The sequence below is a fragment of the Chiloscyllium punctatum genome, chromosome 10 (genome assembly GCF_047496795.1).
Source record: "Chiloscyllium punctatum isolate Juve2018m chromosome 10, sChiPun1.3, whole genome shotgun sequence".
In the NCBI taxonomy this organism is placed as follows: domain Eukaryota; kingdom Metazoa; phylum Chordata; class Chondrichthyes; order Orectolobiformes; family Hemiscylliidae; genus Chiloscyllium; species Chiloscyllium punctatum.
Window position 1 is genome coordinate 88854896 of NC_092748.1, and position 12385 is coordinate 88867280.

The 12385-nt window shown below is 39.0% G+C and overlaps 1 protein-coding gene across 1 annotated transcript in view; it reads right to left on the reverse strand.

Moving 5' to 3' along the window:
• LOC140482363 (low-density lipoprotein receptor-related protein 1-like) overlaps positions 1-12385 on the reverse strand; it is a 1932271-nt gene that overhangs the window by 1913641 nt on the left and 6245 nt on the right. The window lies entirely within an intron of this gene.

A 12385-nucleotide genomic window follows, 5' to 3' on the forward strand; every position in this document is an offset into this window, starting at 1 on the left:
TATCCAAAGGCGTTTGAACTGGCAAAAAATATTTTGCTTGGAATTGTTGACCATGGAAGTTTATTCTATTTTTACTCTATTTGATTGATTGCTTATACAAGGTACCAGTAGAGTTTCCAACATGCAGTCCATTAAATAAGACTTTTTTTAAGGTTGATCAAATACTTCACTTCCTAAAACATAGTTCCTGTGCCAAAACAGTATATGTTAATCAACTTAAGCAATGTAATATACTCTTAGTAAAAGCTAGTTTTATGTTGTGTTTTTTATTTCCGTTGGTTTACTCTGCATAAATCTGGAAAAAGACCTTCCTGGGCATTAATCCAGACAGGTCAAAATGCAAGGACGTGAACTAATTCATCAAAGCATTCATGAATCAATGAAGCAAATTGCAGATAAACTGTAGCAAGAACACATTCAAAGGCAAGGACCAGAAGGCTGATTAATTTGGCCAAAATGGTTATAAATTAGCTTGTTTAGTTTGTTTGTTAGTATACAAATTAATTTTTATAAGACTTTTTAAATTACAAGTGAAGAAATAGCAACAGCTTGCAGTAAAGAATGGAAAGAAGCTCGGTGGAGTCATTACATCCCAGGTCATCTTGCCATATGTCTTTCATTATTTGTAATTGAATACCCTGTTTTATAGTCTTATGATGGTGAGATATGCTAAAACAGTTTGCATGTGACATGATGTATATTTGTCATTTGTTCTCATGAAGTTATCTTCAGGAGTCTAATATATGTTGCCTATGCTACCCTACAACAGTTTTCAAATACACTGAGTTTGGTGTATATCATTATAATGGTTATGAATTCCATGATATTAAGCACCAAAACAAACTAAACAAAAAAAAAATCCTTCTTAAGTCAAAACCTACCCCAAAGTGCAAGAAATCTTTCTGCACTATTGAGCAAAGATACAGGAGATCATTAGGCTAAAGAGATTTGCAAACAGCAAAACAGTTTCACAGTTTGAGTTGACACAATGCTATTGTGGATTTGGATATAAAAGAAATACTACATGAACTGTATAAGGTTTAGTAAAACAAGAAGAATTACTTGTCTTTGCCTTGTCCAAGGATCAATCAACAAAACAACAATTTATTTTTTTTTGATATTAGCCATAAGACTTTTATTTCCATCGTGCCTAGAAGGCAGTAAAATGTTCCAACACATTTTACAAGAGGATTATTTAACAGAAGAATAAGATCAAGAAGCTGGTCCAAAGAATTAAGTTTAAAGGAGAGTTTTTAAAGAGCAGAAGCAGGTGGAGAAGTTAAGGAAGCGTGTGAGGTGTGTGAGTGCTTCGCAGCCACTGGGTGGAACAGTTGAAATCGCAATTACTCCAAAGACCAAAATTGAACAATTGCAGAGTTGCAATATTTGAAGAAATTACTGAGAAAGGGAGTGGATCGCAATCAGAGAACCCTGAGAATAAAGAAGACAATTTTTAAATTAGGGCTGTGTTTGACCAGGAGCCGATCTAATGAAACAAGCACAGAATGATGTGCAAGAGAGCTTGAGCGAGCTGAGATTTGACCTCAAGAATAAGGAGCTGAAAAAGAGGAGAGTGTTTGAAAAGTCAGATTCAGAGATAACAAATACTTGGATGAATATTTCAGGGTGGTCTCCTCTACATCAGAGAGACCAAGCGCAAACTCGCTCAGGGAACATCTCTCATCCATACGCACTTACCAACCTTACCTTTCTGTGGCTATCAACTTCAGCTCCCCTTTCCACTCCCCGAAGAACATAGCCATTCTGGGCCATCCTCTACCTCCTACACAAGGCCACCTGCAAACTGGAGGAGGAATATCTCATCTTCCACTTCCGGAGCCTACAACCAAACTGCATGAACATTGAACTCACCAGTTTTCAAATCTGCCCCCCCACCCTCCTTCCCAGATCCAACCCTCCGACTCACATTGCATTCTTGACCTGTTTTATCTGTCCATCTTCCTTCTCACCTATCCACTCCAACATTCCCACTGACCTCCTACCATTGCCCACTTATCGCCTACCTTTCCACTAGCCCGACCCACCCACCCTTCATTTATCTCTCAAACCTCTTCCCCCTCCCCAGTCCTAAAGAAGGGTCCTGCCCTAAACGTCGACCCTCCTGCTCCTGAGATGCTGCTTGACCTGCTGTGCCTCTTCTAGCACCATGCTTTATCAATTCTGAATATTTCAGAGTAAATTTGCTGAAGTAGGATAGAATTGAATGATATTACAGAGGCCTAAATGGTTTTAGTGATGGCATAGATTTTTGGTTGTGAGTTTATTAACTACTAAGTTTGAGAACAGACCTGGTCTAACCTCAGATGAAATGCCAGGGAGATGAATAAATGGGAAACAGAGTTTATGGTGGGGGCTTTTAATAAAGATAATCCAAAATCTCATGGGCTGAACAAGACCACCATGCTGAAAACCTCTCACCTTGAGCTGTAAGCGTTTGTTAACATTATCTTATTCACAATTCTGTCTTTTCATGGATGCTGTTGGGATGGGTGTTAAGATTTCAGCAATCCTGTCACATTTACAGTCTCCTTTTGTATGTGTGTGTCATTGCTTGTACCACACATATCAGAATAAGGTCTACTATGTCCTTACATTTATGTCCATGTAGAATTATTCCTTGGCTTCCTTGTTGGAGTCCACCATAGGAGAAAGTGAGGACTGCATATGCTGGAGATCAGAGCTGAAAATGTGTTTCTGGAAAAGCGCAGCAGGTCAGGCAGCAGGAGAATTGACGTTTCGGGCATGAGCCCTTCTTCAGCCCTCCTGAAGAAGGGCTCATGCCCGAAACATTGATTCTCAGAGTCCTCCATAGCCCATTATATGGAGGACTATTGTAAACAGTCATCTGTATATCATGTAAATGCTGAATGCTGAGATTATGAAGGACCGTTCTGTTTCTGATATTCCCCAAACATGTTCATTTGAACTTTAACCAATGAATTCAGTCACAGCAGGTGATATGAGCCAACAGAGAAGCATAGATATTGAGGAAGACAGAAACTGTGCTGGACGTTAGGGAAAGAGCTGCACTCCCTCAAACGGGGTTCTAACATGGTCTGATGTCAGGACAGGTAGCCTGCATGATTTGAAACCTGTACCCTTAGAAGCTGCTCCTTTTGTTTCCCTGCCACAGTATCCACTGTGGATGGCTATTTATGGATGGCAGCGGTTGGCCCAGAGTGCCAATATGCTTCGAATATGGCACCGGCAGCAGAAATCTCAGGAGGTGCCAGCAGTGGTGAGTGCTTCTGCTGCTAGAGAGTGCAAGATAGCACAAGCATGGCATCTTGTGGTCATGTTACATAAGTAATAAGGTGAGCATAGTAAATTCTGTTATCCAACTCACTGGAACTCACAAAGAGAAACACTCTATGAATTGATAAAAATCTGCCCATCATGTTAGAACTTATCAATATTTAGTCCGAGGAAATTAATGCTCATCAAGTATAGAATATCAGTGTGATGATTCAGACAGTGAAGTTTGTTTTAAGTGTAGTTCATGAGAAGTGAAGCACACTGCTGAGCATGATCCAAAATATGCGTTTTTTTTGTCTTTCTCTTTTGGAATATATGAGTTACCCAATGGAGAATTGATGGGCTGAGGTAGTTTTGATCCAGTGTATTTTAATTGAGAGTGTGGTGTTGGAAAAGCGCAGCAGGTCAGGCAGCATCCAAGGAGCTGGAATTCCTGATGAAAGGCTTTTGCCCGAAACATCGATTCTCCTGCTCCACGGATGCTGCCTGATCTGCTGTGCTTTTCCAGCACCACCCTTTCGACTTTAATCTCCAGCATCTGCAGTCCTCACTTTCTCCTCGTCCTTTTTATTTTAACCAATCAACCTGTTTTTGATTGGGTTTTGACAAGTTTGATTCTCCTTGGTGCATCCAAAGTAAGCATTTAGATTCTTTCCACTTTGCTGTTAGTGTTTCGATAGGCAAGAGCGCAAACATTGATTGCACATCAAAATCTTAGATGGACAAAATAACAGAACGTAATGATAAAAATAAAAAAAAATCATTGAGCACACCACAAGCCATGTCACAAGACATCGGCTAATATATAATAATTTAATTAAGATTTTTGAATTGATGATTACAAGGCACTATAAATATCTTTATTCTTTTGGTAAAAAAAAGTTAATATCATAAATTAATCTAATAACTTCTCCTTTAATGATCATGGATCTAGAATATTGTCTATAAACTTTACAGAATCACAGAGCAGAATGTTCTGGCTTTGCAGAATGCCTTGTTCACCTGCCCAAAAGGTGCTAAGAATACCAAGGTGAGTCTTCAGAGATAGGCCTGCCATATTTTCTTCCAATCAGGCAGTTTAGTGGTGGGTCTTCCTCTGAGATCAAATACCTGGGGGGGGCAGGGGTCCTGTTCTGCAAGAGGTGCCAGACAGTCAGCTGGTGGTAGCTCAGGTACTTGGCCAAATGAAGGCCATGACTGCTGCCAGAAAGATACTCAGGACAACATGGACCATGGTGTCAAGCTTTGTGGGGCTGGGGATTATAGAGTAAGGTGGTAAGGGAAGTAGAGGCAATGAGGAGGTATGTCCCTCAATATACAGCTGCATGTTATGGCACAAATTAGTACTAAGACTATTCTACCATAAGATATAGGAGCAGAATTATGCCATTTGGCTCATTGAGTCTTCTGTACCATTCAATCATGAGTGATATGTTTCTCAGTCCCATTCTCCTGCCTTTTCCCTGTAACTGGACGGCACGGTGGCACAGTGGTTAGCACTGCTTCTTCACAGCGCCAGAGACCCGGGTTCAATTCCTGCCTCAGGCAACAATCTGCGTGGAGTTTGCACATTCTCCCCATGTCTGTGTGGGTTTGCTCCGGTTTCCTCCCACAGTCCAAAAATGTACAGGTTAGGTGAATTGGCCATGCTAAATTGTCCATAGTGTTAGGTGTGAGTGTAGGGGAATGGGTCAGGGTGGTTTGGTCTTTGGAGGGTCGGTGTGGACTTGTTGGGCTGAAGGGCCTGTTTCCACAATGTAAGTAATCTAATCTAATCAAATTCTTGATCCTCTTTCTCATCAAGAACTTATTCAATGATGTGGCCTCCATAGTGTTCTGCAACAATGAGTTCCACAGGTTCATCTAGCTCTGACTGAAATAAGTGCTCACTATCTCAATTCTAAAGGGTTATCTCTTCAATTTGAGGTTGTGCCCACATGTCTAACTCTCTCCACTCATGAAACATCTTCTCCACATCCACTCTATCCAAGCCTCCCAGTATTCTGTAAGTTTCAGTGATATCCCCATCCTTCTAAATCTCAACGTCTTTCATCCCTGGGATCATTCTTGTGAAACAATTCTGGACACCCTCCTGTACATTCTTCCTTAGATACAGGCTCAAAACTGCTCACAATATTCCAAATATGGTTGAATCCTCAGCAGTACATCTCTACTCTTATATTCAGACCCTCTCGAAATGAATGCTAACATTACATTAGCCTTGCTGACTGAGAATTAAACTTGCATCTTAACCTTAAGACAATCCAATACCAGGACTCCTAAGACCATTTGTCTTTCAGATTTCTCTAGTCTTTCACCATTTACAAAATTGTCTTCACCTGTATTCTTCCTACCAAAGTGTATAACCTTACACTTTCCCACATCATATTCCATCTGCCATTTTCTTTGTCTACTCCCCTGGCCTGTCCAAGTCCTTTTGCAGCCTCCCCATTTCCTCAACACTACCTGTCTTTCCACCTGTGTGTCATCTGCAAGCTTAGTAACAATGCCATAGGCTCTTCTGTTCAGTTGTTAACATATAACATGATTAGTTAAGCTCTTAAAACTGACCCCTGCGGACCTCCACTAGTTATTGGCTGCCATCTTGAAAAATATTTTGTCTCTACTCTCTGCCTTCTGCTAGTCAGCCAGTCATTTACCCACGTCAGTATCTCGGCCCTAATATTCTTGTCTTATTTCTCAGCCTTTTGTGCGACACCTTATCAAAGGTCTTCTCGTAATCCAAACAGATCACATCCACTGAATCTCATGACCTCCTCAAAGAATTCTAACATATTTGTCAGGCATTGAAAGATCTAACTAACCTCCCATCTGTACCCCTTTACCAAAATGAGTTGAATCGACTGCCCCTCATCTTTTTTCTGTTAGAGCTGAGATATTTGCAACCTGGATGGGAATAGACCCTTAAGTCATCATTAGTTAACCACTTAAAGGCTTAATTGGCAGCAGGCTGAGAAGGCCAAACCTGGGCCTCACCCCCAAAGCAAATATCTGCAACCAATTTTGTTGCTTATTCAAAGCATAGCAACTTCGCAAAACCATTGTTAATTCAAACAGGTTGAACAACTAATATGACAAGAGTTGCAAAACATCTGTGCTGATCAAGTTGTTTTAGCATGGTGAAACTGGTACTTACAGTTCTGCAGTCCAATAATGCATTGGAAAAGGTGATTTTCAATTTTTATGTTAATACTGTAAATCTTTTGGATGAATGGTGCAGTGCTTTCACATAAAACATATTTTGTGGCAATGAACCTCAGCATTTTAGCAATGTGCACATATCAGAATTTTAGAATTACTTTTAATCAACCTGTTCAGAAATGTTATGACACATCTCTGGATAGATATAATTTGAACACATCATCTGGCTTCAAATTAATCATGCTATCACAGTATCACAGTGCCATGGATCATGAAAAACATCATTTTATACTCTGGTGTCAACAATACAAAGTATGCTAATTAGAACACATTCACTGGGGGCCTAAATAATTTGCTTGCTATAATAAGGTGTGCATCATAATGAGTGTCCCATAACAAGGCATAGAATGTAACATGAAGAAGTCAGTAACAAAGGTCCAACAACCTAATGAGGAAGAAAATGCTATGATACTTGTTTGGTGAAGGCTGGGCATGTGGTAAAATGTGTTAAGTGTCACTAGCAGAGTTATTAGGGACACTTAAGTGCCTGCTGGATGTGCACATGGACAGCAGTGAATTGAGGGGTACGTAGGTAATATTATTTTATTTTACATTAGGATTAATCCTAAGCACAACATTGTAAGCCGAAGGGCTTATTCTGTGCTGTACTTTTCTAAATTTATGTTCTATGTTCTAATTATTCTTAATCCGATATAGACAATGTCAACAATCATGTGTTGATAAACCATTCATGCAAATATTGTCAATGAAGGGAAAATATGTTGGAAAAAAATGATTGGTGGATAGTGAATTAGCAAATGTTTTGAAGTGTTGATTAATCACACACAATATTTTCACTTGATTCACTGCTACTGTCTCTCATCTTTGACATTAGCTGATTTTTCACTTCACTGTCATACAAACAAAAAAAAAATCCCAAATGATTTTTCCTTGCTGGAAGTTTAACGGTCTCACATAACTAGAGTTTTGTACATAAAATTAAACATTTACGAATTCTTATAACATGGAATTAGGCTTATTGCTTTTCATTTTAATCCAACATGAATCTATCAGCGTTTGTGAGATTCTTAATGTTTCACCACTGTTTTGATGATTGTCACATCCTGAGCAGAAATGATACCAGAATTTCGAAGGTTAAGGGGTTACCTGATCAAAATCTTCAAGATATTAACAGGAAATGACTATTTCCACTCTTTGGCGATTTTAGACCAAATGGGCATAGTCTGAGAATTAGGACAGACCATTCAGGAGAGATGTTTGGAAGCACGTCTGTACACAAAGGGTGATAAAAAAAAAACCCTCTTCCACAAACAACAGTGGATGTTGGGTCAGTTGTTAATTTTAAATCTGAGATTTTTTTTTTCCTTATGCAAAGATGTTAAGGGACATATGCCAAAAGCAGGTATATGGAATTAGGCCACAGATAGCCATGATCCCATCGAATGGCAGACAAGGCTTAAGGAGCTGAATGGTTTACTCCTGTTGCTTTGTTCCATTCCTTTTCATGTCTAAACTCAGTAACATCAGCTTTTGAGGCTTTTCTTTATGATTCATGAAATATTTGCAGTCATGTCTTCACAACATTGAACATTACCATTCTATTTTTACAAATTTTATTCCTTTCACTATTCTCACCCGAATGCATTCACTAGTAAACATCTTCATGGGCTTAAGCTGCTATCGAGTAGTTGGCTCAACATGCCATTATTCAAGTGTAAACCTTGAAAGTAAGTGCTGTATGAGCAATTAGGACATCACAGCAGCTTTTGCTTTTGCCTAACATCCGCATATACATGTTGCTAGCACTGGCCACATCTGAGGAATGAAAACTCTGGGCACTTTCCACCTTCATTTGCTTGTGCTATTGAAGGGAAATTGCGTGCTTTTTCTGTTTCCCTGGTTGAGAACAAATGATGAGTGCAGGTTCCAAATTGGGAGCCTTAGTCATCTGCATGACTTAGTACTCCCTGGATACATTTGCTGAGCTATTGGCAGAAGAACTGGAGACTATCTGAATGTGAACAGAATTTCACATGTGTCTACTTTTATCTTATGAAACATGAGGCACAAACAAATCAAATTTGAAACCTTCTGCTGATAAGTCAGTACATATGGTTCATGCAGCAATTTCTCTAGATCCTTTCTGTTTTCTTAAGAATTCATAAAATTTACCTTCTTTTCTCTCAAGAAAGCCTTATGATTGGCTCCTTATTGTTGTTGGTGAATTAGCTCATAACATTTGAATTGGAGTAACATATAGCCATATGCCAAAAATAAGTAATTGTGGTCAACTGGTTGTTTAGAGGGGATCTGATTCACCAGCTCATAACAAATTCCAAATTGGGATGGGTATACACTGGATCAACAGAAAACCTCCAAGGTCATATGATTCACTTGGTCTAGTGACTTCCTAATTTTGCCACAGATATCTTTGATTTTGGCCATAATAGGCTGCAAGGTTCCGTTTAGTAGAGTGAGAAAAAAACCTAAAAAATAGAGTGGTGGAGGAGTCCAATATGACTCTTCCAAAATCGTCAGGAGTAAAACATTGTGTTCATGCAATAATCTGAACAACCCCAAGGCATTCTTGAGTGATTTTCAACCCAGGTAGTGCTTTCAAATTATACCAATTGTTGCACTGTATAACAGTCAACAAACATACTACATATTCTGCACTCTTCATAATACAAGGCAAATTTCCAGTTATTAGTGGCAGCTATGAAGCATGGGAGGGGATCTCAATCAGAGAAATGGGTTTTGAGGAGCCAGTTGTGAATGTAAACAGAGAAAAATCATGGAGACTATAAACAGTGACAGCTAACAGGTGTTAGTGCTGAATGTACATTGGTGCTAATGTGTTTCTATTTCTCTTATTTGCATTAATATTAATGTGCAGCAGAAACTTGCCACTCAACACCAAAAATCCAATGGGTTAATTCATGATTACATAATTATGAATCCTCAAACTGTAAAATACTGTTCTACAATTAAGAATGCTTTTGCAGTTACAGAGACCTGGTCAAACTGGGGAAAGTTGGAAGAAAAAGGCACAATGAATGTGCAAATGACAAACTGATTAAACATTTACTTTGTGCAAATAAGGGGTTGGACTTTAATTCCAATGTTGTGAAACTCATTTTGTTTGGATTATTATGGAATCCTGGACTTTTTACAAGACAAGAGCAAATTTGGCCCATGATATACATGTAAGGGAAACTCACATGTGTCATTTTTCATTTGAGGCATAATTCTTTTGTCTTTAGGTGCTTACCCAATTGCTTTTGAAAACCTTGATTCCTACATGTTCCTTCAGATCTTAGGCTGTGTATTCCAGATCCTAACCACTTGGTTTCCTACCAGAAAGTTTAAACATTCTGTTTTTTATTTGCTCAATTTGTCCTGATGCTCTTCTTTCAACAATGGAGAGGCAGTGGAACAATGGTGATGTCACCAGATTATCAATCCAGAACCCCAGGCACAAGGTCCAGGTACCTGACTTGAATCCTACCAGAGCAGATGGTGAAATTTGAATTTAATAAAACAAGCAGACCTAATGGTGATGATTAAACCATTGTTGATTGTCATGATTATCATGAAAAACCCATCTTGTTCACTAATTTCCTTTAGGGAAGGCGATCTCCCATTCTGCAATTGATGTGGCCTACACATGACTCTGAATCCAAAGCAATATGGTTGACTCTTAACTGTCAGATAGACAATAAATGTAGCCTAGTAAACGATACTCACATCCCTGTGAAGTTTTTTTTTAAATATATCCTTTGCAAATCTATTGATAAACTACTAACTATAAGGATAACTAGTCTTTTTAATTCCTCTCTTTGTCAATTTTTAACTCATTCACTATCTCAATCACATTCCTTTCCATTTTAGCAATATAGTGCCTTTCACAGCAAATACAGATGTGTCATAGAGTCATAGAGATGTACAGCATGGAAACAGACCCTTTGGTCCAACCTGTCCATGCTGACCAGATATCCCAACCCAATCTAGTCCCACCTGCCAGCATCAGGTTCATATCCCTCCAAACCCTTCCTATTCATATACCCATCCAAATGCCTCTTAAATGTTGCAATTTTACCAGCCTCCACCACATCTTCTGGCATTTCATTCTATACACATACCACCCTCTGAGTGAAAAAGTTGCCATGTAGGTCTCTTTTGTATCTTTCCCCTCTCACCCTAAACCTATGCCCACTAGTTCTGGACTCCCTGACCCCAGGGAAAAGACATTGCCTACTTACCCTATGACAAAACATAGAGGACCCAGCAATGATCCTTGTGGCACTCCACTGGTCACAGGCCTCTAGTCTGAAAAACAACCCTCCACCACCACCCTCTGTCTTCTACCTTTGAGCCAGTTCTGTATCCAAATGGCTAGTTCTCCCTGTATTCCATGAGATCTAACCTTGCTAATCAGTCTCCTAGAGGGACCTTGTTGAACACCTCACTGAAGTCCATATAGATCACATCTACCACTCTGACCTTATCAACCCTCTTTGTTAAAATTCGTAAATACATCTCTGACCCATTCATAAATTGTTTTAGCTTGATAATTTACCCTATTCCTTGTTTTACTAACATTTGATGACTTATGTACATATTGAATACTTTTGGATTTCTTTTCTCTTCCAATATGCTTTCTTTGTCTTTGATTGCTTTTTTTCTTCCGCTTTGAACTTGTTATTGTCACATGTTTCGAATTTATATTGTCAACTTGACATCTGCTTTTTTTTCTATCTATTTTGTTATTCAGGATGCTTTGCTTCTGTTGTCCTACATTTCTCCTTGTCAGCATGTACCTTGACTATGCATACCGAACCAGAACATTTCCTCTCCAACACAATCCATTGTCCTGTTAAAATAAAATACCTGCCTCTCTTTGATTCCAATTCATCTGTATTCCAATTCATCTGTGCTCGTTGAATTGAAGTCAATCTTCTTCCAATGTAACACATTTACATCAGATTGATCACATGATCGTAAGACATAGGAGCAGAAGTGGGCCGTTCAGTCTATCGACATTCAGTGAAATCATGGCTGAACAGATAATCTTCAACTCCACTTACCTGCCTTTCCCTCATAACCCTTTATTTCCTTACTGATTAAAAATCTGTCTGTCTCAATCTTGAATATAAATAGCGACCCAAATTCTAGAGCCCTCGGTGGTAAAAAAAATCCACAAATTATCTCCTCTTTGAGAGAAGAAATTCTTCCTCACCACTGTCTTCAATGAGCAATTTGTTATTCTGAGATTGAGCCCTTCAGTCCTAGTCTCTCCCACAAGGAGAAACAATCTTTCAGCATTTAACTGTCAAAACCTCTCAGAATTCTTTGTTTCAATGAGGTCTCCTCTCATTCGTCTAAACTCCAATTATTACAGGCCTAACCTACTCAATCTCTCCTCATCTTCTCTATAATGGATCAGCCTAGTAGACCTCCTCTAGACAGCCTCCAATGCCAAAATATTTTTCCTTTAACAAGGAGGCATTCACAGTATTCCATTTGTTGTTAGACTAGTGCCTTGCCTATTTTAGCATGACTTCCCTACTTTTATGCTCCATTTCCTTTGAAATAAAGGCCAATATTTCATCTGTCTTTCCTATTGCATGCTGACCTTGTATGCTAACTTTTTGAGATTGATGCATAAGTATTGCCAAATCCTTCTGGGTTATCGCTTACCATAATCTTTCTCTATTTAAATGATATTCAGTCCCCTATGCATTTTGACAAAGTGCATAACCTCATAGTTTTTCACATTATGTTGTATCTGCCAAGTTTTTATCCATTCACTTAACCTGTCTCTATCCGTCTGTAGATTCTTCATGTCATCCTCACCGTTAAGTAGCCTAACTTGTCGTACCTGATCAAATGCCCCATAAAAATTGAAATATGTTACATCTACTGC